The 25,607-nt window shown below is 38.3% G+C and overlaps 1 protein-coding gene across 4 annotated transcripts in view; it reads left to right on the top strand.

The window, feature by feature from the left end:
• The window catches only part of ADGRB3 (adhesion G protein-coupled receptor B3), a 625,822-nt gene that overhangs the window by 24,339 nt on the left and 575,876 nt on the right, over positions 1-25,607 (top strand). The window lies entirely within an intron of this gene.

Below are 25,607 nucleotides of genomic sequence, written 5' to 3'. Positions count from 1 at the left end.
TGTCCATTTTTCAAATTAAATGCAGCAGTATCCCATCAGGCATAAATCACTTTAAATACAATGTGATAATCTCCTAATTTTTTTTCTTGAAGAAAGTAATGAGTAATTTCAGCAATTTTCTTCTTGTTGCAAGAAAGTCTTTGAAAACCACACAGTTTTCAAATGATATTTGCATTTGCACTATATTTTGTTGTTTCAGCTAATGAGTGAAGTATCACAGATTCATTGACATTTTCCCTCTCCCAGGTACACACTGCAGCAGCAGGAAAACCTAGTCTGCAGAAAGCTGGCTGGAGTAGAGATTTGCGTTGTTTTATCTTGCCCTTCCCTACCCTTCCCTTAGGAAAAAGTGCTACAGCTTATCTGAGGTTTGCCCAGTTTCAACAGCCTATGTCAGGGGTAGGCAACCTTTTTGAGCCGGGGACCGGGTTGCTGTCCCTCAGACAACTGGGGGGCCGAAGCCAAAAAATAAATAATTAAATAATTTTTTAACAATTAAATATATAAATAACCCAGGACAAATGTAGGGCAAAATTTTCAAATGGAAGATACTTTTTTTAAAAAAATGGAGAACACGTGAAAAAATTTGCTGATTTTTAAAAAAAATGTTAATTTAAATGCATGTTTCTGAGGCTTCTATAGACAATTGCCCCCAAAGGCCCCGGCGGCAATTGGCGGCAGGACCGGGCTGGGGCCGGTCCCAAGGCCTCGCCGGGCCGCATCTGGCCCGCAGGCCGCAGGTTGCCTACCCCTGGCCTATGTGAATCCAATTGTTTCTTTTTATCACCAAAGTCAGTTTCCCTGAAAGGGATCTCTCTTGAATTATAGCACCTCCAGAATAGTATATCCCAGGATCGCTTTCAATCATTGTGTTTTTCAGACATTGAGATTTTTTTTTCCATTAATGAATTTCAGCTTCCCCTTCCATTTTCCTAAAATAGAATCCATAATGCAGAGACACATTCTTGCAAAGTGATTGCTACAGCTTTAAAGGTGGCTAGTATAGCAGAGGGGCACTTTTGGTGACTGTTGAAGCTGGTACTGGAGCCTGGAGAACATTTGCATGATTGATGTTTATGCTTATGCATGTGTGTGAATTAGTTAGGTCTGTGTATATTCAGATGCAGAGAACTGAGACTCTTCTCCTACTTCCCTCAGTGAGAAATATATTAAAGATGATCACCCCTAGTGGAAAGCATGGAAACTCTTCTATATGGATATATCTATTTGACTTTCATTCTTCTGCTTTCCCAGTCATTCCGTATTCTCAATCACCTTTCCCCTTCCAATCTCAACTTTAAAAAAAAATAAAATAAACTGCACCAGCAAAATATATATATATATAGAGAGAGAGAGAGAGAGAGGGAGAGGGAGAGGGAGAGGGAGCTACATTATATTATTCCTTTTTGCATTAATCCCCATGACAACTGAATAGATTTTGCTTAGAAGTAGTGACTGATTTGAACTGGGGTTTCCCTGTCCCAATTCCAACATTATTACAGTATACCAGAGCAGACGTTGCTATGTATTTAGTTCCGAGGTGGAATTGTAGTGGTAGACAGACAGACAAGCTATGCCACAAATAAGGCCTGTCGCTAGCCCTGACTCCCTTGGAGCCCCGTTGGCTGGAGAGAGCCGGGGCCAGGGCCGGGGCTTGGGTCTCAGTGCCCAGAGGACCTGTCGTGAGTGCTGGGCCTGGGGACAGGGGCTCCAACACTCACGCACCTGCCCCCATCCAGGCACCAGCCCCAGCTGACTGGGAGCTAGACTCTTTCCCCAAAGTCAAGCCAGGGTGGAGAAAAAGGAAGGGGGCAGGTGAGGAAGGAGGGAGAGAGGAAGGAAGGAGGAGGGAAGGAAGCAGTTGTGCAAGGGATTTTGTCCCCATTGGTAGTGCTGCTGTGTCCATGCTGCCATTGAGGACAGTACGAGCTTGCCAGCCACAGATGCTCAAATCCAAGGATGGCAAGTCTGCAGATAAGGAAGGACCACTCTACAAGTCTTAACCATAGAGCTTGCAATTACAAATGTTTAACATTATGCCAGACCATATTCCTTTTCTCTTTTGACAGGACTATTACTGTATTACTTCAAGTATCTGGAATTATGGGAAGGTTATTCCAAGAGCCAAATTTCCAACATAGCTGGAGCTTTGGTTTTTCTCCTATTAGATCTTCAATGCTTTTCATTTCCATACCATTCAGCAACTCTGCATGATAGTCAACTACAACATTTGTGCAATGTGGAGGGCTGTTTAGAACATAGCAGCATAGATCTTCACTTGTTGTGCCAATGCAGCATTTGGAGACCTCTCATAGCATTGCAGGTAATGACACTGGCTTCATTTCAGCACCAAGCTAGGCACACTTGAACCCATTGATTTCTATAGCCATTCTGGCAGCAGAGATACCATTGTGTCTTATTCCAAACTCTTATTTTCTTGTGCAGTGGCTCATAACATTGTGTTGTTACGTTTTCATCACTCAAAACTGTTATGACCATCACACTGTGAAGATTTTGCTGGAGGTCTTCCTCCAAAATAATGATGTGTCTATCTGCCCTAAATGAAAACATTCTCTTTCTTTCTTGGGGATGGTACTCTGTACAACAGAGAAGAGAGAATTGTATCTCATTTTTTATGTCCACAAATTATCTCCTACTGCCCTTGATGGCCCAACAAATGTTGCTTGTATTAAACAAACATCAGAGAACTCCTGCACCATTGCCAATAGCTCCTGCTTATTTCTCTGCAAGCCAAACGTGCATACCAGAAGGCAGAGGTTGGCCCAGAGATATGATTATACATTATGCATTTTAGACTTCTTCTTTATGGAACATGGTAGCTGTTCGTACCAAGAGAAATATTTAACTATTCTGCCCCTCCCTGTTTATATACAGCATGTTAAAAAATTATTAATATTCTGTATCTATGAGACCTAAAATGAGTATAGGAAGATAAAATAATACAACAATAATCTTTATAAATTATAAAGTACTTTGAAAACTGTGGCAGAAAGGCTTCAGTGCAATTTAATTTTCTCTAAAAGCATGCAAGTCAATAACAAAATTGCAGAGTCAATAATTTTTGCAGAAAAAAATATCCTTTTAGGAGATAAAAGGATTAACAAAGTGCAGGTAAAAATATTGGAAGAAGTTTATATGTATGAGTTGCAGACGTGTACAGATTTACCTGTACTCAGATCATAAACAAGGCAAGAGTAAAATGTGCTTTAATTTGTTCTCTTTTTATTTTTATCACAACATTTCACTATGCTTATATCACAATGAACCTAGTTCATTTCACCAAAATAGTAAAATAGTACTTGTTTCAGTCTGTTGGTTTTGTATCTTTTATTAGGGTTAAAAGCAAAAACTTTGTGTTTGATCCAAGATTGCTGTTCTGTGCATGGAAATCTACCTTTCATGTGGAAGGACATGTGATCCGGTGTTGTATCCAACAGAGGAAAGTGGGGGCAGGTGAATTTCCCAGTCACTTATAGATCCCAGCACTACTTTCCACACTATGGTATAGTTCCCCAAAATATTTGGAGCAGATTTTTTGCGGGGTGGGGGGAGTCATGGGGCTGTAGAAGGGGAAAGAGAATTGACAAAATGTCACTCTCATACCTTAAAGAGTATCCAGTAGTTCCCAACCTCTCATTGTAGAAAACTTGATGTTAGCAAGAAGGCTATGGAGTTTATCATACAGGGGAAAATTGAAAGTTTAAATGGGGTTTACACCATGAAAATTGTGCAATTACCATTAAATTGCAATTAAGATTTTCACACACATTGGTCATAATCCCGGGAATAACCAAGAAATAACCAGGCAATAAACAGCAAGAAATAATTCACAGGGAAATCCCAGGAATAATTTGTTGCTGTTTATTGCCTGGTTATTGACTGGTTATTTGTGGCTGTTTATTGCCTGGTTATAATGGCCGTTTAATCATAACCTTGTGTGAAAATCTTAATTGCGAATATGTGATTTCCATGGGATAATCCCCATTTATGCTTCCATTTTTCCTCGTGTGATAAAGTCCTATGCTAAAGCTCTGATAATTTTCTATGTGCACTTTTTTAAAAAATTGTTTGACAGAGGCTCTACTTACAGTGTTAAATGTAGACTCCAAATATGCCACTTTAGGGAGAACTGTAACCAAGGACATTTTATTGTCCAATTATATTTTTTGAATAAGTACCTTTCCATTTATACCTACATAGAAGTCTGGAAGCCAAGCCCTATGTTGGAGGGCCTAGAGATCTGGGTATATTTAGCCTGGAGATGAGGTGGTGACATGATAGCTATGTTTACATGTTTGAAAGGATATCATGTCAAGAACGAGAAGTGTGTTTTATGATGCTCCAGAAACTAACATGGAGCAATGGATTCAAAATACAGGAAAAGAAATTTCACCTAAGATTTAGGAAGAACTTCTTGATTCTGAGAATTGTTTGATAGTGGAATATGCTGTGGTAGAGTATCCTTCTTTGGAAGTTTTAAAACAGAGGCTGGATGACCATCTGCCAGGAGTGCTTTGACTGTATATTCCTGCATGACGGGGGGTTGGACTAAATATCCCTTGTGGTTTCTTCCAATTCTCTGATGATGTGATTCTACCTGATCCTATCCTATTCTAGTACATTAGCACCCTGCTTAGTTAGGTATCCCAAACAACTTCTGTAGACTTATGTTAGATTGTTGGTGACTTGTGAAAAACATAAAACAGATAGCAGACGAGATCCATTTTCTCAGATCTCTCAGTGATATGCTTTGGTGGTGCAGTGGCCTGTACTGCAGCCACTCACTCACAAACCATAAGGTTGCAAGTTCAATACCAGCCAGGGGCTCAAGCTTGACTCAGGATTGCATCCTTCCAAGGTCGCTAAAATGAGTACCCAGATTGTTGGGGACAATTAGCTTAAACATCAGGAGTAAACTCTTCTAGAATATGGCCACATAGCCTGAGAAACCCACAAAAAACACTTAGTTACACTTTGTAAACTGCTTAGGGAGTGCTTAAATGCACTGATAAGTGGTATGGAAATGTACTTGCTTGCTATTTGCAATCTTATATTCATGGGAGGAGATCCAATGGGTTAGTTGATCCACTAGTGACGCATATAGTTTATGGTTCTCAGCCACATTTGTCTTCTGTTATCTTTATCCATTCTGCCATCAGACAATCACTAAGGCTTTTCCAAGGAAATCCCCAGAGCTTCAGACTATAACTCTCTGCCTCCTCTTTGTCATATTATCAGTGTTGCTGTTAATACCACAATCTTAATTGGGAAGCTCTTTTTAATTGGGACACCTTTTGTACTGCTAATGGGAATTGTAGATTAGCAGAAGATAATAAGTTATTACCAGCAATGTTGTACAAAAAATGGTACTATATTAAGGTTTCTTTATTTAACTTGAGAAATTAAAAGGAATGTTAGAGTTGCTTCAAACCTGTTCATCTAATGAAAACCATCAGATGAAATCATTGCACACATCTCGTTTTCTAAGCTTACATGTAAATATGCAGATTCTGAAAAACCACAGACTTGAGAGCACATGCATTTGCTGTCAAAGAGATACTGACTTAGCATAGCTTCCCTCTATATATGTGCCCATATATTGGTTGTCAGCCCCTGAGATTCTCAATAGAGGCCTTATTGGCTGTCCTGTAATCAGTGAAATGCCATTATGCTTGAAAAGGGACCTTGTCAGCAGTGGTATCCACCTGCTCAAATTTCTCCTATTTTGGAGGTTGAGAGTATACTTATTTTCAAACACCCATTGAAAACATACCTTGCCTGTTTATGCAGGCCTTCCTTAGATGATGTTAACTGCTCTGTTCTCCTGAAATGTTTCTGGAGTATATTTAAGTATTCCTTTTTATAACTGTTATTTTTATTGTTGTTATATTGTTATACTGTAACTTAAGAAATATATCAAGTAGTATAAAAATAATAATTAAAAACCAAATAAATGCATGTATGTGATCATTAACAGATGATGGCTGCATCCACACTGCAGAATTAATGCAGTTTGACACCAGTTTCACTTCCATGGGTCAATGCTATGGAATTTTAGGATTTGTAGTTTCTGAGATACTTAGCTTTCACTTTCAAAGAGCTCTGGTGCTACAACAAACTACAAATCCCAGTATTTCATAGGATGGAGCCATGACAGTTAAAATGGTGTCAAACTGCATTAATGCAGCAGCGGATGACAACATCATTAACATGTGCTATTGCTATTTTTTTTCTCCTGCAAGCATAAAATCTGTCACATTTGAAATGGATCTTCATACACATTTTTATTTTTAAGTAGGTTATATTGAAAGCAGTGGTGCTTATTTCCACATTAATGTGTGAGGCATTGGGGCGGGAGCAGATGAAATGAGAGCTGCTTCAAGCCTTTTCGCATTGCAGTTGCTCATTTGATAAGTGACCCATACATACATAGCTGAAATAATTCTTTCTGCTTCTAACTTGTAGTGCTGGAATGGAAGCTGTTGCTTCTCTGCCCATAGGTATGGTTCCAGGCTGGTTTTAGAATTCAGGCCTAAATCTTATATACAAATACAGGGGATAAACTGAATATGCTCCCCTACCTCCATCCAAACTGACATGTGTAAGATTCTATAGTTATAGATTCTATAGAGAGCCTTTAAAATTCACTTCATTTCACCTTGCAAACCTTTGTTCCTCATTGCGAGGAATAAATTGTTAAACTGAAATAAACTTAAGCTAGGATTACTTTGTTGTGTTATCTTGCATTTAGGGTAACAGAAAATGCTTGAGGTCCACCAACCTATCATGGGTATTTTGTTCTACATGTTTCCTATTCCTGTTGTACCTTGAGTGTAGTTTTGGTTTCAAGTAATGTCAAACGAATTCTTTCTTCTGCCTGACAGTTCCATGAGACTTTTAAGTGATATGACATGAACACCTAAATAAAATAGCTAAATAAAAACTAGAAACCACCAAGCACCAGTGGCAGTCCACAAACCATAGAACAATTGGACATAAGTTTATTGTGAAAGCTCATTTTTGTATGGGCTACAAAGACTGCATATTGGAACACTCCTAATTCATTTCTGTTTCTTATAATTACGGAGACCTGGCATGTGCTAATATACTAAATTAGGGGAATTTAACAAAGGAAATTTCATGAAGTTTATCAATTGTTTGTGAAGTGTGTTTGGGAGTTGGGAATACATTACGTTTTATACAGAATCACTGAGTCCAAGGGGACCTTACATATAGGAAGAAACATGCAAGGAGGAAACCTAGAACGTTGACCCTCAAAAAGGGAAATCCATTCATTTTGAATATATTTCTCCAGAATAAATTCAATTTCCGTGAGTTTAATTTCCCCGAGCTTAATTTGGATATCTGATAGTTCAGTTATAGTACAAGCACATTACAAAATAATGGTTTCTGTAACTTGGATCATCCCAAATCAAAATCCAGCAATCCCATAAGATTAATACAGATAGTACTGCTACTACTACCACTATTACTAATAATAATAATGTGAGACTGTAAATGATAAAGTGGCAAGAATATATAATATTGTCCTGCATTTACAAAGCACCAAACAAAACAAATAATAACGATCTCCAAGCCATGTAATGTTGCAGGCTATATGGGAATATTTTCTAACAATGGTGTGGTACACACTGGCCTTTTGCACTGTACCGGTGCCAATTCTAGGGTTAGGGACCGCACGGTCTCTAACCCTAGCACGTTATGGCGGCGTAACAATGACAGTGCCCTGTGTACGTGAATGCCGCCATAGTTATGTAAATGCCGCATGGCACTTACGTCGCAAGTGCACCATTGGCGCACTCATGACGTCATTGCAGTGCCAGAAAAAGAACCCGTTTTTCCTGGTTCTTTTTCCTCCGCAGTGACGGCACACCATTTGGGGGCTGCGCCGTCCCTGCAGTGGAAACTAGGCCACTGGCAGGCTGACGTTTCTAGGTGGTCTGTCCCAGGCCAATGGTTATTTTATTGGCTAGGTAGCTGCAGTAACACTTATATCCTTTCTTGGAATCTGTAACACTTGATTAGAGGTTGGCATTTATTCATCGTAGGATTCCTCCAATTAGCACATGTTAGAATCCATTGAGTATGAAGAAAGTAAGAAACTCACTGCTCTCTGCAGACCTGTGACTCTTAGCCCAAGGCAGCATGATTCCAGAATGAGATTGCAGGCCAAAACCTTTCTTGGTCCATGGAGTAATGTCATGACTCATATGAATGCAGAAGCTCAGTTAAAGACTCCTGGAAGGAGGGCCTAGTTACAGAGGAGACCTCTGTAGGAAAAGAGTATTGGCTCTTCTCAAATATAGGGCCCTCCTACCAGGCAGATTTAATATAGGAGTATCTGCAGCTGAAGTCTGGATATGATTCATGCAACCCTGCCATAAAAAATTCAAAGTGTCTCAGTCAGGTTCCTGAGAATATTAATGTTTTTGAGTTCCAGGCTGGTACTGATGCCCTGTGACTGCTTATGCCTGATCTTGAACTGTGCTCTGACTTCTCTTGGGATTTTCCTGCCTGCTTGCACTTCTGGACTACTTAGATTTCTTGTTAGGAAAAAAAAAATTACTCTCATGAAAGGGATGCTCCAAAACCTGGCTAAAATGCCTCTAATTTTTTGGAACATGGGGCAAGGGGGAGATGGGGCCCTCCTTGGTCCATGAGGGATGTTTGTGGTCCTTGAAACAAGGAAAGATGAGCATGACTAGTAAACACAGGAGAGGTTGGGTAGGGGCAGAGATACTCCCTTCTACCAAGCGTTAAATACAAATAATGACTATATAAAGCTGTAGTCTTTTACAGCGGCAGCTGAATTCACGAATAACCCATTCCATTAAAAAGGCCACATGAATATTTACAGCGCTTTATAAATAAAGGTTAATAATAATAATAATAATAATAATAATAATAATAATAATAATGAATATACTCAAATATCTTCTACTATTCCACATTTATTTTTCTAATTTGATCAGCCTGATAATAAAAGGAAAATATAAATTAGCACCAAACCAAAACATACATATTTGATTTCCTAGTCATATTTAGTAATACAGTCTGCCCGCGTCATATGCAGGTGCATTTTACATGGCTTTCAGCCATATGACATGGGGCACGCTGCAGCGCACATCATGCACGAGCTCCATTATTTTCAATGGGGCTTGAGCATACGCGCTATTTGCCATACGCGGAGGGGTCCAGAATGGATCCCCTGCATAAGGCAAGGGTGCACTGTATGCTATGTTGAAGGCACTATATGCATGTTCTATAAGTTAAATGCCTATACATCTGCTGACTCCTCCAGTTGGAGGTTTCAGCTGTGTTTGGCCTTTTGACATGGGCAGTAGCCTTGTACTTTAGACAGCCGGTCCCCTGTGTGTACGTGACTGCATAGTGTTAGACTCTAAGCATGGTACCGGGCTACCTGAAACTAACTGAAGGTAGCCAAAAATACAGGCATGGGCCTCATTTCCACTTACCTCTTGATTCACATCCTGCACCAATTCCTGAAACTGGTTCAGCAAGCAGTGTGGTTCCCACTATGTTTGTGTTGGTTTCAAGAATCGGTGCAGGAAGCGACAACAGCGGCTTCCCTGTCATGTCTCCCTCCATCCTTCCTGGCCATACTGGGGGTGGAGGAGAGGCTGGGGAGGAAGAGAGAGAAAGTCTGGGAGGACTGAGGCATGCCGGGGCAGAAGGAGAGAGGGAGGATGGAGGACTGAGGATGGAGCATGGAGGTATGGCCGGGAAAGCCGCTGCCAGTGGGAACCAAGGTGGATTCGAATCCAGTTTCATTTGGCTTGTTTTCCCACTTGGGCTGAATCGATTTATTTCCAAATAAATTGATTCAGCCCAAAAAACACCCCATTTTACCAGTGTCTTTTTGACGTGGGTTAAATGGGTAAAAATGGGTGAAAATCATGGCTCCCCTTTCCAAATCACTTCAGGGATTTTAATTAAGTGGGAGACATGGTGGTTTAAACCGGATCTCAATCTGGTTTAAACCGTAGTGGGAACAACCCCATGGCTTAGTATAATTTCTAAAACAGAATATTAAAGTAGATTTTTCTACAGAATACAGAAGGAAATAAGAGGGAGAGAGATGGTGTGTATTTGTGTGTGTGTGAGAGAGAGGGGGGGGAGTGATGGGTAAGGGGGAAGATTGTCAGGGAACATAGTGAGTTTGAATGACAAAGAAGATGAAAAATGTGCAGTTCCGTGACAGTAAAAAATATGGAATGATGAGAAGCGGGAGATCATGCCTTATCTTGCTGCTTCCCCTCTTTGAAGAAGACTATAAGGTCAATGCCAAAAGCAGGAAATGCTGTCTGAGGAACAAATTATTTCAAATCAAAGGAGGCAATGAGGGGCTGGCAGTTGCATTATGCTGTATACGCTTTCTGCATAAAAATCTGAGATTAATTTTCAGAGACATACCCTTGGATGTCTGTGGGAAGATATGTGAGCCTAATCGCCCTGTTTTTTCCCCATGAAATGTGTTATTTTGGGAGAAATTGAATTTTGCTTCCTGATGACTTATGAGGGATTAGGAAAGATAACGTGTGGGTGGCCATTATGAGTTATAGATCATTTTCTAAAAATATATTTTTTAAAAACTTTTAATATATGTTTATGCCCATACTAACATCAAGAGGGTTTCTCTGGCTGGGAGAAATAGTTAAAACCAGATAAAATGTAGTATATATATCCTGTCTAATACCTCTTGATGAGCTTATCAATTCCACGTCCTTTCTCAGTTGCAAGTAAGTGAATGAGAATCCTAATGGTACCATACATGCACGGGGACCAGTTTTTTCATCTATTTTCTTAACAAATTTCAATAAATGGTTAGCAATTTTTCTAAGAAACAATTTCACTGTATCTGTTAATAAAGATTGCCAACACCTCTGGTTTTTCTCATTTGTTTACTGCTATGAACTTGTTTTTAAACCATGTTGTTGTTTTTTTAAAATGCCTATTTGAACTTCTTGTGCATTTTACTATAGAGAGTGGTTTCATATATAATTCCCTTACATGTGGAGTGTCATTTCATTGAAAGAGATGACCTCATTTAAGTGAACAAGAAAACACTTGTGGAGATAGAAATAGCCTGTATCATTAGATCCGCTATGTATGCAAGTTTCAGTATGCTTCATTTAAAACAAGTGTGTCCCATTTTTTCTTCTTTTTTAAGATTTTGTGACCAAAGTATCCTTCATGTCTAGGTTGTATCTCAACTTTCAGGAGAGGAGACTTGGGATTCTCATTTATATAAATTCTCCCTCAATGCTTGCACTGGATTTATTTCAGAACAAGGTGATCATAAATGGTCTATACTTCCACCCTTCACTTTTCACAGATAGAATTTTGCTTTTCCTGGAGATTCTCCAGGAAAATAATGTATTTTCCCATTTTCTAGAGTTCAGATTCTAGAAAGTATAACCAAGGAGGTATACTGTTTAAATGATGAATGCTTCCTAAGAGACCGGAAGTTGCCCCGCTCCAGTCCTAAAAACTGGAGCGTGGCTTTGTAGCAGTTTCTGCACTCTTAAGATATGTGTGCCATTTAAATCAAATACTTACAAAGTGACCCAAAGCAGCTTTATTTTGAACAACTTCAGAAATTTATTTGTGTTTTAACCTGTTGGCGTAAATTCGCTCTTTAGATCTTTTGACCAAGAAAGCACAGGAAGTTCTCTTATTGAAAAATGATATAGTCTGGGTGCAAGAAGTACAGAGAGATAAGGAGAAAAATATGAATGAATTTAAGTTGATAAAGGAAATTAGAGAACAAATATGAATGAGTGAATGAATGAACGAACACAGATGATACTATGTATAAACTTAGTGGCTAAATATAAGAGGAAAAAAGAAAAGAGAAATACAGAGGATCTAATCAGAGACCAGCATAGACATTAATATAAACTGAACTGTCACAAAAGCCAAACTTATTGGTTAGTGTCTGTAGCAGACAGTTTTGTACACGGTCAAAGTTGAAAGATTGACTATTGAACAATGGATGGTGATTCCCCCCCCCCCCCACTTTCCCATCTTGGAGTATGAGAGTGTTAGTTACAGTTACTTACAGTCTATCCCATTTTCTCCCTCTAAATGGAAGGAAACTATGAAGACTCAACCAAAACAGGTGCCAATTAGATTAATCATTCCAGAATTGCCCATGAAGGGTTATTTAAATCAAATTACAGTTGCCAGTTCTTTTTACAAGCCAAAAGACTGTGATGCCAAATCAAGTCTGGAAAATTGAATCTGTCTTTAGAAAATGACAATTTTATCTTCTTAAATGAAAATTAGGTGGTGAAGTCACCTAGATGAATTTCCTGAAACCAGTATTAATGTTGAGAAAATAAGTCTGGGGTTTATAAAATGACATGCCATGAAGAACTTACAGTATCCAGGGTAAAACATTCAGTTAATACTTCAAAAGTGGCAGTTATTTAGAATCAGAGGGTGTTGGTTAAAAAAAAGGAGAGAGAACCTAAATAAAAAGTGCGATTTTGCCAGTTTATTCATGGGATAATGGCCTGATAATTGCAATGTCATAAGACGTCATGTGAAAGTCATCCTGTTATTGTGTGATATTTTTGGGATTTAATGTCCATTTAATGATGGGAGGAGGACACTTGCTTCCCGTGTGATGAAGTCGATAGATTTAACATGTGGACAGTATCATGCTACAACATATGGATGCTTGGAAAAAAGACTACAGAATATCATTGGCCCTGTTCAGGTGTATGAAGTCTACACACAGTGAGGAGAGTGGGGACAAACATGTTAGTGTCATCTGCCTCCTTCATCATTCTTAACACCCTCTAAAATTAGATGGCATCTGTCCCCAGAGGACAGCATCCCCTTTTCATGGAGGCTTTCCATATGATTTTAGAATCCTGATTTTCCAAGGCTTTTGTAATGGCAGGGAGAGCCTCAGGAAGTATGCTATCCTCTGCCAATAGTTGTTCTCTACATGTAGAGAATATTGAGAACAGCAAGAGAGGGGATGGTATTAATGCTGTTGTCCCACTGCCCTCCTCATGAGTAAAACTTTAACACAACAAGAACTATGTATGACTGCTGCTGTTGTATGGCAAACAATATTTGAGGAGTTTTCTTATATTAATCCAAGCAAACACGGTCTTCTCTAATTCCCTCCAGGGTCTTAGACTACAGTTCCTCCCAGAACATTGGTATGAGATCTTTTAATGGGAGATGTGAAGGACACAATGAGTGACCTTCTGCATATGAAGCATGCACTCATTTGTGGAGAACATTAGTTTTGGGAAATCTACTCTGTTCTTTAATGACAGATTTTTCTAATGAGCTGATTAAAAACAAAGGTACCTGTGCATTTCTGTAAGCTTTGTCTTTGACTTGACAGCTAAATTGACCTGTTTTTTATGGTCTGCAAACAAACAAAAGTTGGCTGTAGTCCATAAATGAAATTTAAACTGGAATTAATATTTTAAAAGGAACTGGTTTGGAATTTAGCAAAGCTATTTGTGGAAGACAAAAGGGCTGGCTTGCTTCCATCTCTGAATAAGCTCTTAGTGATTGAATAGAGAGGCCTCATAAGGTGTGTAATAAAGATTGTTTATTTGAAACTATGTTGTTATTGCAACTTACTTCTATTTATACAGTAACCTTTCCAATGGTAGATCATTGTATATGTGGTACACAAATAAAATCCACACTACATGTGGTTGGAGGAAATATATTTTTGTTTGAAAAGCTTTGGGATGCCTTTTTTACTTGTTGCAAGCTAAAATATAAGCTGGTTACTCAGGTCATGCAATTTTATTTATTTATTCTAAGCTTTTGTGCCATGGCTGTTTGCCAAGTGGATGGCGTTAACAGTAAAAGAAATACCAATAATAATAAAAATGGGATCTAATAATTCAAAATCAGAAGAAGCCTCCTTTTAAAAAAAGCCAAATAATATCAGCAAACAGTTCAGAAGAAGGAAACTATCTCTAATTACTTTAGGTATCAAAAACACAGCAAGAGTAGGGCGTAGAGAGGGATTACTAAACACATCAGAAAGCAACAAGACATACATCCAGACATGATTATACAGTATAGGCACAGTGAAGGTAGCCACTGAGAAAGCATAGCTCAATGCCCTCCAGGGCTGGGATATGAAATAGTGCCCTCCTCAGTGATCTTCTGGTGCATACAGGAATAGGAAGCTACTAAAAGTCCATGCCCAAGGCTGCATAGGGTTTTCAAGTTTATTACAGGCACTTTGAATTGGCTACCAAGCTAACATGGTAAGAAGTACCTGTTGCCACTGAAGTCAGCTAGACATTGAATGGTATGCATCCCTCCACTTTTCTCTCTATATCATTTTCTCCTCCTCTTCCTGTTGTGTATGGGTCACAAGGACAGTTATTTCCCAGATTAAGCTTTAAAAGCCTATTGCTTTCTTAACATGTAAATGTTTTTACATCACTAATCAAACAATGACATCATAGGTTTCCTTCTAGATATGAAATTCCTTCCTAAAACACCAAAAGAAACATATACTCTTTCTGAAGATTAGTAGGTCTAGGGAGGGATATGACTCTGGCTAGTATACTGTCCCATCTGGGAGAAAGGTGGCATACAAATGAAATGAAATGAAATGAAATACTGTCTTGAACTCCCTTAACACACACACCCCTCCTCATTCTAAATGTTTTAAATTACTGTAATATTTTAATGAATGTAACATTTTTAATTAATATAACATTCCATAGAGTTGGCCTCTATAGCTCATGGACTGAACTTTGCCTTGATTTCTTATGACCTGTTTTCTTTCCTTTTCTGGCCAAATAAATAAATAAATAAATAAAATCAGAGATGATATGAAATTATGACCAATCCTTTATGTGTGTTTGTAGAGGGGGGTAGGGGTAGAGGGAGGCTGCAATTCTTGTTGTGGATCTATTCTTATATGTAAAATGCCAAGGATAATATATCTTATATTAGTATGTGAGTATACTCTAATGCCTGGATTTCCTGGCAAGAAAAATGGACACTTGAATCCTTTTGCAGTTAACTGCATCTGTATATACTACAAGGAATCCTAGCTATTTAACTGCTTGTATGAAACTCAGAACTGGTACCATCTTGCTACTTTTTTGTACATACATTCAAAATGAAAACTTCTGGCCTAGATAGAGCAAATCAAAGCTAAGTTTATAATACTATATATAGTCATGTATAAGTCTAGAAATTTTAATTAAAAATTGATTCCAAAAAACTGGGTTGACTTATCCCCGGGTCAGAAAAGGAACCACTCTCTTTCTCTGAGAAGAGTGGCAAAAGGAGAGAGCTTAGTGCATCTCAGGAGCACTTAAAAGAAGCACCAATCCTTTCTACTCTGTCCACCATGGCTCCACTTCTGACCTTTTTGAATGTCTGAGTTGGAAAAGCACAAACAGTTATGCCTGCCAGAACTTTGTAAGTTCTTTGGCATTGTTTTTCTTAGTTCCATCCTTTATATCCTTTGTTATGTGCCACTAGGTTTTACTCTCGATTTATCCAAGGGTCAGATCAAAATCCATAATTTTGGTACCAAACCCTGCCCTCAAATTATATATGAAGTCGACTTATAGTCGAGTATGTACAGTAGTCAGTGTTGTATGAAATAAAAATACACAGAAATATAAACTGACATTGAACTGAACTGAAACACTGCTCAAAGTGGGGTGAGATATTATCTTGTTTCATTTTATCAGGACCCAAAACTATTCCACTTTCTTTTCAGGAAGAGATAACTGAGTCTGGGTTAGCCATGCCATTTCTTTCTCCACTTCACTTTGAAACTACCACATCCCCCCCCACCACAACCCATCACACTTTGTATTTCTTTCCAACTTTGAAAAATAAGAAGACGGCATTATGGGCATTGTTTTCTTGGTGTGATTGTTCATTTTGTGTTTGGAGTAAACAAAATATGTTTAGAAAGAATCAAGCCCAGTTCTAAGCACTGAAACTTATGCACAAGTTCGATAATAAAGGTGTCACTAAAGAATAAATTGTTATATAGGAAACCAAATGCTGCTTCCATTCACCTACTTTAGAGCAAGCTAATTTCTGTTACAATTGAGAGGCAGCCTCACTGCTTGGCTACAAAACAAGTTGAGAGCTACCCCCGGGATATTTTATTCACTTTGATATTAATAAAAGTTGTAAAAAACGGCTGAAACAAAATGTAACGTATAGAAAATTTTCTTCATTCCTCCAGCATCTTTATGTAGAGAAAAAGAAAGTTTCAGATGGCCCATGATATGATTGATTTATTCAGTAATTTTCTGGTGTTACATAAAATGTTGCTAATGTAGAGGACATGATTTTATTTAAAGTACATGGTTTTCCTTAACTGATAAATTTCTGCCATTGTGCCATATCACTGTAATTGACACCAGAAAAGAAGTTAATTTTTTCTTCTTAAGCCAGGTAATGACTCGTAAACTCTGCCAGACTAAAAACGTGGTTACTGGGAGTCTGTGAGTTGTCTTTTGCTACAAATATTTTTAACCAATTAAAATATAATAAGATAATTAATGCACTTTGCATATAGCTCATTGATAAAGTCCATTTATGGAATATGCTAATCAATGGTGTGTTAATTAATTAATGAAGATATTGTAATCTATTAGGACTTATGTAGTTAAATGAGGCATGGGTTGCTGTTATATACCGGTACTCATATATAAGTCTAAAAATGGATGCCCAAATATTGACCCCAAAATCCCAGATCGACTTATTTGCAGGTCAGTACTGTAATGTGATAGCAGCTCTTTCAGATTTCCTCATGCAGTTTCTTCCTCTTTCAAGCAAATAGACTCCTTGGTGATTGATTGATTGATTGATTGATTGCTGTTTGATTAACAATCCCTCTCCCACCCAGGCCCTTCGCTCTCTGGGTAGTAAAGGCTGAAAGACTGAAGCCTCGTATTGATTGCTGTTTCTGTCTTGCTGCTTGCATACACACACTGAAGGAGCCTCCAAGTTTTACATTTGACCTATCCATGGATCATGTCAAAATCTATAATTTTGGCTCCAAAACTTGCCCTCAGTTTATCCATGGTCGACTTATAGTTGAGTATATATGGTATTTTTTTTATTTGAACGATAAACATACTTTTGAACTAAAATTGTTGTTATCTCTAAAAGAGAGATGTCTCCCTAGTTCTCAGCTGAATAAATCATGATTTGTTATTTATTATTTGCTTGTGCTACGGCACAGTTTGTAACACTGTATGTATTAATAATTTACTCTGGAGTTTCCCTTTGGCGGGAAATGGAAAATGGACTGAAGCAGGGAGATGTTTTGAAGGAATTTAGCATATTGCAGTGCCCCTTCAGTGCAAATTTGAGCACAAAACAAGCAGCACACTTGTGTTTCACATCTTGTTGGTAGAAGTGATAGTGGTACAGGATAGACCAGTACAGATGACAGGTTAGATGCTTGAGACAGATCATATGTATGTTAAGTGACAGATCAGCACATATATATCATACATAGCAGATACATTTGTTGGCTCTAAGCTTTTACATATGAGCTATTCATTAAATCTGAAGGTAAGAATGCAAATGTTGGTTCTGTTTTACAGTAATAAAATGTGCTTTATTTAGTCATTCAGGAATTAATTTTGAATTGAATGAACTTCTGATAACTTTAAATTTTCTGCTATAACAAATAGCCATTAATGACTTTCAATATGTTTGTGCATTTGTTTCAGTATTCCACTATATGCACAGAACAACTACTTAGTCAAAGCATTTATCTTATCAGTTTATGTGTGTTCTCCCCCTTTTTGCCCTTGGGAGTAGCTGTGGAGGTAGAAGCACAGACATATCTGAGGACAATATTTCAAAGTACTCTTGTGTCCTTACAAAAAAGCACTACAGTTGTTTTACTTCAATTTCTCTTTCAGGCAGGAAACTTAATTAGTAAAGTGGTAGCAAGGTTACATTCTGCTGTAATGCTCTCAGTCATTAGATGATAATGTCCTTTAAAATTGGATAGAAATATCTGTTGTATATTTCAGAGATAAAACATGTGGGCAACAAAAATGTAAGGATTAACATTACCTAAGATAGGAAGAAACACTACCATAAAGTCTTTGATGTTGTCATAGTTTGTGTTTCCTAGTGGAATATCTGGGTTAGGCTATCACAAAAATGTAACGGAAACCACTGTGACATTCTGTCTGTACCACAAAGAGATCCGTACTGGATCAAATAACTTTTCACAGTAATGCTATGACCCTGCTCTGTGTGACACTATGCAACATTTTTTCTGTTCAACCAAGAAGATATGCGGTCATATCCTGTTCTACTTGAAGCACTGTTTGTGACGTCATGAAATATTTGCGATCACTTTCTTCATGAAGCTTTGTTCAGATGCCCCTCACTTTTGGCTGTAGATTCAAAATAGTGAAGCTAGGCATGATATTTTGAGTCAATGCTCTCAGTATGTAGGAGAGACACTCTCTCACAGAGAGCCTAAACAAAGAGATCCTATGTGCTGTTTTCAGAAAGGCAACAACAAAGATGCATGTGCTCAGATGATATTGAGGATAAGAAATATCAGTGTAATGAATTAGACTGGAAATCAGTTTTATCAAGTGACACTATGAAAGTAGTGTTTCGGGAATGGCCATAGGTTATTGGGAAAGCTCATGTTTTGCATACCAAAAGTCCTGGATTTAATACTTGACAACTGCTTTTAAAAGGGGGAGGTAGAAGGTATTGGAATATCTCTCACCTAACAGTCTGAAGAGTTGTATCAGTCAAATCAGGAAAGAACAGGCTAAATGGACCAATTCTCTGATGCACTTTAAGGCAGTTCTCTGTGCTTGGTTATTGAGGGAGGGTGGCTGCTAGTAACACTGGATATAATGAACTGTAGTGAATGTCTTTGCACTGTGTATTTCTACTTGAAATTTTAGACATATCTGTCAAAATAATTCATACTATCAGAAGTCAACATGCTCTGAATTTGAAAAAAAGGTTTGTTAGTTGTCTAGAACATCAAATGTCAGTGACTGAATCAAAATGGCAAACCAAACAAAACCCATTCAGAAGTAAGTCTCTCCCTCCCCCCTAGTCATTCATTCATTCTCTCTCTCCCTCTTGCAATGTCCAATACAGAGAAGGAAGCTACAATTTTCTGGTGAATTTTACTTACAGAATAAATGGCTCCCTGGTAGAGTTTTGTCAGTGATTTATTGTTGCAATATGTTAAGGTGATTCCAGAGCTGTTTATCCTGTCTTCTTCACTCCTCTACAGAGGGATCAAATTCATGAATTGTAGTTAATTTACATGTAGTAGAACAGGTTTCGCCACTTCAGGTCAGTTTAACCGGTGTCATTTTCAAATGAAACAATCCAGAAAGGGTAACTCATGCATGGAGATTTTTTCTTTCCTGGACTGAATCATAAGACTGGCACCTGCTTGCTATCCCTCCTGCAGGTGATCTTATTCTTGGATCACTGACCATCTGCTACATGAGAGAAAAGAGGATAGCCTTAAGTCCACCTATTTTACAACCATTTTCTGTATTGTAAACACAGACGGAGGGTAATGTGTGTACATGTATTTGTGTACGTTTGTTTATATGTCTTCATTTTCACTAATATATCTTATATAACATGAACTTTCTGTATTGTTTCACTGCTGGAGATTTTCTATTCAGTACAGAGAAAATGACATGGAGTGTTTGAAGCCAATTTAGAATTCAGTATTATTCTGCACAAAATTTGCACCTGGTTGTTTGGTGAAGAAAACAGCATTTTCTGTTTATAAAGTAATATTTGTACACAAAAACAATAATATTTTTGCACAAACCATCCACATGCAAATTTAGTGTAGAATAAGATTCTCATTAGTTGAGAATTTATCAAAACTCAAAATGCATGTAAGTAGTGTATTTAAATTCTTTTCCTTCTCTGAGTAGAGTAGCAAAAGGTAAGAGCTTAGTTCACCCCTTCTGCTCTTTCCACCATGATAGTGCTTCTGGCCTTTTTGAATGCTTCGGTGGGAAAATGGTAGTGGTGGCACCTCTTTGGTGCTTCCCCTTAAAAGAGTGCAAGAGGAGTTGGGCTTAGAAGGATCTGAATAGGACATTTCTGTATGAAGACAGCAAATTTTGTCCTTGACATCCTTTGTTGCATGGACCTAAATTTCATTCTCAACTTATCCACGAGTCATATCAAAATCCATAATTTTGGCCCCAAAACTTGCCCTCAACTTATACATGAGGTTGACTTATAGTAGAGTATATACGGTATTATAACTTCACAAGATAATATATTAAGATTGAATTATTAAAATTTCTCTAAATTGCTGGAAGCAGATGCATCTTCCTAAATAATTTAACTTATTTGCTTTTTAGAAGCAAAACAACAATATTTGTATGTATATGGATGCACTGGCAAGGTAGGATATGAGAAAAGGAATTAGTTTACCTGCCCAATACCCTTATCGGTATTTCTATTACTACTTTCATTACTACTATTACTAGAAATATTACTAATATTTCTTGTCTGTATATTTCATAGACCTTTTCTTTTGCCGCTCCCAGGCTCTGGAACACCTGCCAGATGAGATCTGTCATATTACCACCTTGGAAGCCTTCAAAAAGGCAATTAAGACGGATCTTTTCAGGCAGGCCTTTCCTGAGCAGCCTCCTTGATCAGCCTCCCCCTATTACCATGACTACAGCTGTTGTTACTCTTGTTAGTCTTACTGCTCCCGATATTGACATGGATGTTGTCGCTACTCCTGTCCCTTCCCCCCTCCTATAGGATAACCTTTTGCATAATGCACCCACAATTTTATTATTTTATTATGTTTGCTTCGGCATATTTTATATCTTTTGTTGTTTAATCTCTTTTTACGCTTTGCATTTATGTTTGCATCTACCTTTTTATGACTGGAAGGTGGGTTGGGTTCTGGGAATTTTTTCTTTTACTTGTAATTTTAACTGTATGCTGTGTTATTTTATATTGTTGTAATCCGCTTTGATTCCTTTGTGAAAAAGCAGAATATAAATAAATTGTTGTTGTTGTTGTTATTCTGTTATAACACCTGCAACATTGGTCTCTGACCAAATTTCGTGAGAATTCCTGTGTAATTGTAATACTGCAGTAGCAGTATTGTGTATTTGTATTATGAACTAGTTTGATAATTGTTGAATGGCAGGCTTTTTCAGTGGTGCCTCCTAGCATGTAGATCTCTTGCCTGGATAGGCCTATCATTCATGACCTTTGAAAGGGCTTTATGTGCCCTTTTGTTTGGGACTACATTTATTAAGAATGCAACTGTCTTTTATATTATTGCTTTAGAAATTTGGATTTAATCTGATAATATTTTGATAATTTTATTTTGATTGGGTTGAAAATATCCTGCAGATTCTGCCCCTCACCCATTATTATAGAATATATTGTGGTGCGTGTGAGTGTACATATAATGATGAGTTTTACTTGTAATATATTTTACAGAGCAGTAATGCTAGTAGTAGTGGTAGGGAGATACATGGTGGAATTACTGGCGTTTTGTAAGCCCAACCAGCCTGCACCAGTCAGTGGGATTTCTCTTGCACCCCTCATTCCTGTTGCACATATATGGGCCCAAACAGACAGGTCTAAAATAAAGCAGCTTTGGGTCACTTTGGAGGTATGCTGTTTAAATGATGCATGCGTCCTAAGAGGCCAGAAGCTGCCCCAAAGTCACGCTCCTGTCCTAAGGACTGGAGCACAGCTTTGACACAGCTTCTGGCTTCTTAAGATGCATGTGTCATTTAAACAGCATGCCTCCAAAGTGACCCGAAGCAGCTTTATTTTGGCCTGTCTGTTCAGATATTATAATAGAATTAATTATGACCTGGTACAGACCGCTCAAAAATCCAGGCGCCTGGATTTGCTCCTCAGGGAAGCTATAGCCTCCAGACCGCAGGTTCTTCTTGAGGTGCCATTATGTACAGGGTGTCGCCATTTTGACATACGGAATATGTGCTAGGGTTGTAGGGCGTCTGTAAGCCACGAGGCCCGTCTGTACCAGGCCAAAGCAAGCTCTCAGGCTCATGTTATTTCTGGCTCTGTTTTGGGGTATGTTATGCAACAAGGGACCCTAGGATACCATGGAATTTGGGCTACCCTCACCATGCTCCTACACCACCTGATTTTCAACCTCATTGACCACCACTGTTCAGGAGAATCTCTAGTAGCAGACGTCCCTTTCTGTCAGCTTCCAACATCCTCTCAGCCAATCTTATATGGAACATGCAATTTCGCTCTAAATTATCTTATGTTTTGAATGTATTGCATTATGCTCAGAGCTATAAAAAACTACCTTTTGGATCCACAACTCCCAGAACCACAACCAACATACTTTTTCAAAATAAAACTTTCAAACAGAATATATATATATATACACACACACACACACACACACACACACACACACACACAGTGCAAATACAACCATGTAGGAATTCATGTCATGTTTAGCCCTGAAGGAATTGCAGCATGGCTTGTGATTCATCCAGAGATTTTAGAGTGTTATTAAAATGTACTTTGTTTTATAAATAAATACCAGCAATACATCTGAATTCAGAACTAAGAAACAGCAGCCTGTGGGTCATCCCCTTGCCATCTCAACCAGGATCAGGACTACTGCTTCGAGGAAATGCCTAATATGAGTGAAGGAGGCCCTAATTAATTATACACATATTAGACATGCTAATCTAGAGTAAAAGACTGAAGAAATATCTCTGACAGCAGAGCTGGAAGGGTAAACAATTTTGGGATTAACTCAGAGACTCATGAGGTCTGTATGACATCAAGAGCTGCAGAGAACTGAAGCAAAGACGATCTAATCCAGAGGTCAGAGTAAACAAAATAATTGTTCTAACTGAAGAATGTTCCTGAATAGAACAGCAATAAAAATGTTATGCCTGAAGAGCTTCAGAACATAGTTTTAACGTCTTTGTGTCTGTAATGTGCTATATAAAAGCAAGTGAGAGTAAGATTATATTTTAAGCAGCAATATTGGCCAGGCTATTTATTTATTTACTTATGTATTCATTCAGCTGGACATCAGTACTGTAACTGCATCTAGGGAGATTGCACCTTTAATCTCCATAATATTAAAGTCTGATACAGTAATAAATCACACCCTTCGTTATTGAATTCAGCTTTCTCCTTCAAAAAAAAAAGTACCTTTCTTGTTTTCTTTTCTAGGTTTCTTTGTTTACCATCTCCATACTTTCCAGTGGTGTTTTTCTGCAGTTCATTTAATCTTAATTCCATTAAGAACATGGACTAGATTCTCAGAATATTACCTGAAAAATTTACTGGAATTATCATATTTTTCATTCTTTGTAAACCAAGCCTTATATTTATCCATCTGTCTGACTGTTATGTACTATGAATAGAAGGGTTATACAGTGATGAATGTTATAAATTCTATAATAATTATGATTTTTTTTAAAAAAAGGATGGAAATATTTTCTTTATGGTGCAATCCTTTTCTCAGATTTCTTGGGATATGACTGAAACTAAATTATTTCTGTTGACATAAGAAATATTGTGTCAGTTTGCATCATTTCCCATCATCATTTTAGGCATTGACATAAAAATGATAGAAGAAAGGTGGAGAATAGTAATGAAAGCAGCCATCTTAATTGGAGTCACATCATTCCCACACACATTGCTTCCACACTTTCTTAAACTTAATTTAAAAAAATATAGCTATAGTTTGATGACAAGCCACAAAATAAATGAGACTAGATTCAAGACAGCAGATTAAACAAGGTCCATTTTATTTGACCTAAAACCTATTTAAACTGAACCTAGCGATAAGCAACAAAAGAGGGGAAGCAACCTGACGTGGGCCCAGGTGTGAACCTGCAGCCACCTCCCCAGCCTTCCCTTCCCTTAGGGAAAACATGACCCTGAGGGCAATCTAATATCATTAGTTGCTCCCTGGCCAGCCATTTACTGGAAGGCAAACTGAGGGCACTGCCCCCAAGTCTGTAGCATTTACAGGGGAGACACATATGAACACTCTCAACGTGGAGTAAAAGAACAATGAGTGTTCAAATGAGACACATATGAACGCTCTCAACATGGAGCAAAAGAACAATGAGTATTCAAGTGAGAACTCAGTGATGAGGAAATTTAGTGAAAAATAAGGGATGTGGAAATCTGTGAGTTGTATCTTGTTGAGAGTCTCAAGCTTCCACTGGCATTTGCTTTCTGTAACTGTTTCTGTATAAGGAGATTATTACACTGGCCTTTCCTATCCTTTCCTTCTGAAAAACAGGTAGCCTTTCCCACTCTGTGTGACCAATGGGTAGCTTCAAGCCGCTCCAGTGGCATGTGGCATATAAATGGCATGCTGCTGGAGTGCTTGGAAGCTGGCCCTCTGACCACTGCCCACATGGGCTGCTGGGGACTGAAATTCTCTGTGATCCCTCAAGAACTTAGCACTGATCAGTAACTATGTCATCCACCAACACAACTGCATACCCCCAGTACTGATCAGCACACACTAAGGTAGTATCACAGAACCTTCTTCACCTGAAAGATATGCAAACATTTGCTGAGAAGAGGCAGCTCTATATTCTCATCAGGGGCTCCCCATGGTGCTCCAATTAAGAGGTTTCTTTGAGAACCCTTAGATTCCAAGGAGAAGGACCTGACTCTTGCTAATGGTACCAGCAAGATTTAGGAAACAGACTGGCATAAAAAGCCAGCTTCTAGCTGGTTTGGGAGCAATAGTGACATCAGTAGGGGGTGTGGGTGATGTAGACCACACCAGGTAACACCCTAAGTGGGGTGACACCACTGCTGTTTAAACATCTGCCTTTGGGCAGAAACAAACTTTGGCATTCACCTGTGTCCTATTGAAATGGTGAAGATATGCTGTGAGTTGGATGAGGTTTAGTGGGAGGAGAGAGGAGAGGCCTAAGATTTTTTAAAAAATTAAAAGAAATAATTTTTAATTTTTTAAAAAAATTAAAAATTCTTTTTTAAAAAAATCACATTTTACCAAATTTTCACTTTAAGCACATGAAAATCTGTATATGTAAATACATTTGGACTGTGCATATGGTATTGTAATTTAAAAGTATACTTGTAATTATGCCAGTTGTTTATGTCACAACTATTTCCATTGCACTCAATGATATTTTATGAGTAACATTAGTACAAAAAACATCACTAAGTACTTTGTATGGTGTAGTATGGGAGAAGGTCAATGGGGATGACACCATGAAGTGATGCCACTGCTTTGCGAGTGCCTATATTGCATGTTTTATTGATAACCTGCCTTTCCTCCTAGCAGATATACACTAGGATTGTTGACAACGGCCTGGTACAGACTGGCACAAAGTGTTGACCTGTGGGCGGAGTCATGGTGGAGCATATGCACAGAGGACACCATGACTCCACCCCCTTGCACCATGATGTTGCGCACTGTTCTAAACAGCGCGAGGCATCATGGTGCAACCCTGGCACTGCATCTAGATGATGCAGTGCCAAAAGGGCATCACAAT

This window comes from Sceloporus undulatus, chromosome 1 (assembly GCF_019175285.1).
Source record: "Sceloporus undulatus isolate JIND9_A2432 ecotype Alabama chromosome 1, SceUnd_v1.1, whole genome shotgun sequence".
NCBI lineage: Eukaryota > Metazoa > Chordata > Lepidosauria > Squamata > Phrynosomatidae > Sceloporus > Sceloporus undulatus.
The sequence above is the reverse complement of the archived record's forward strand: the minus strand, read 5'-3'. Positions and strand labels throughout refer to the sequence as shown.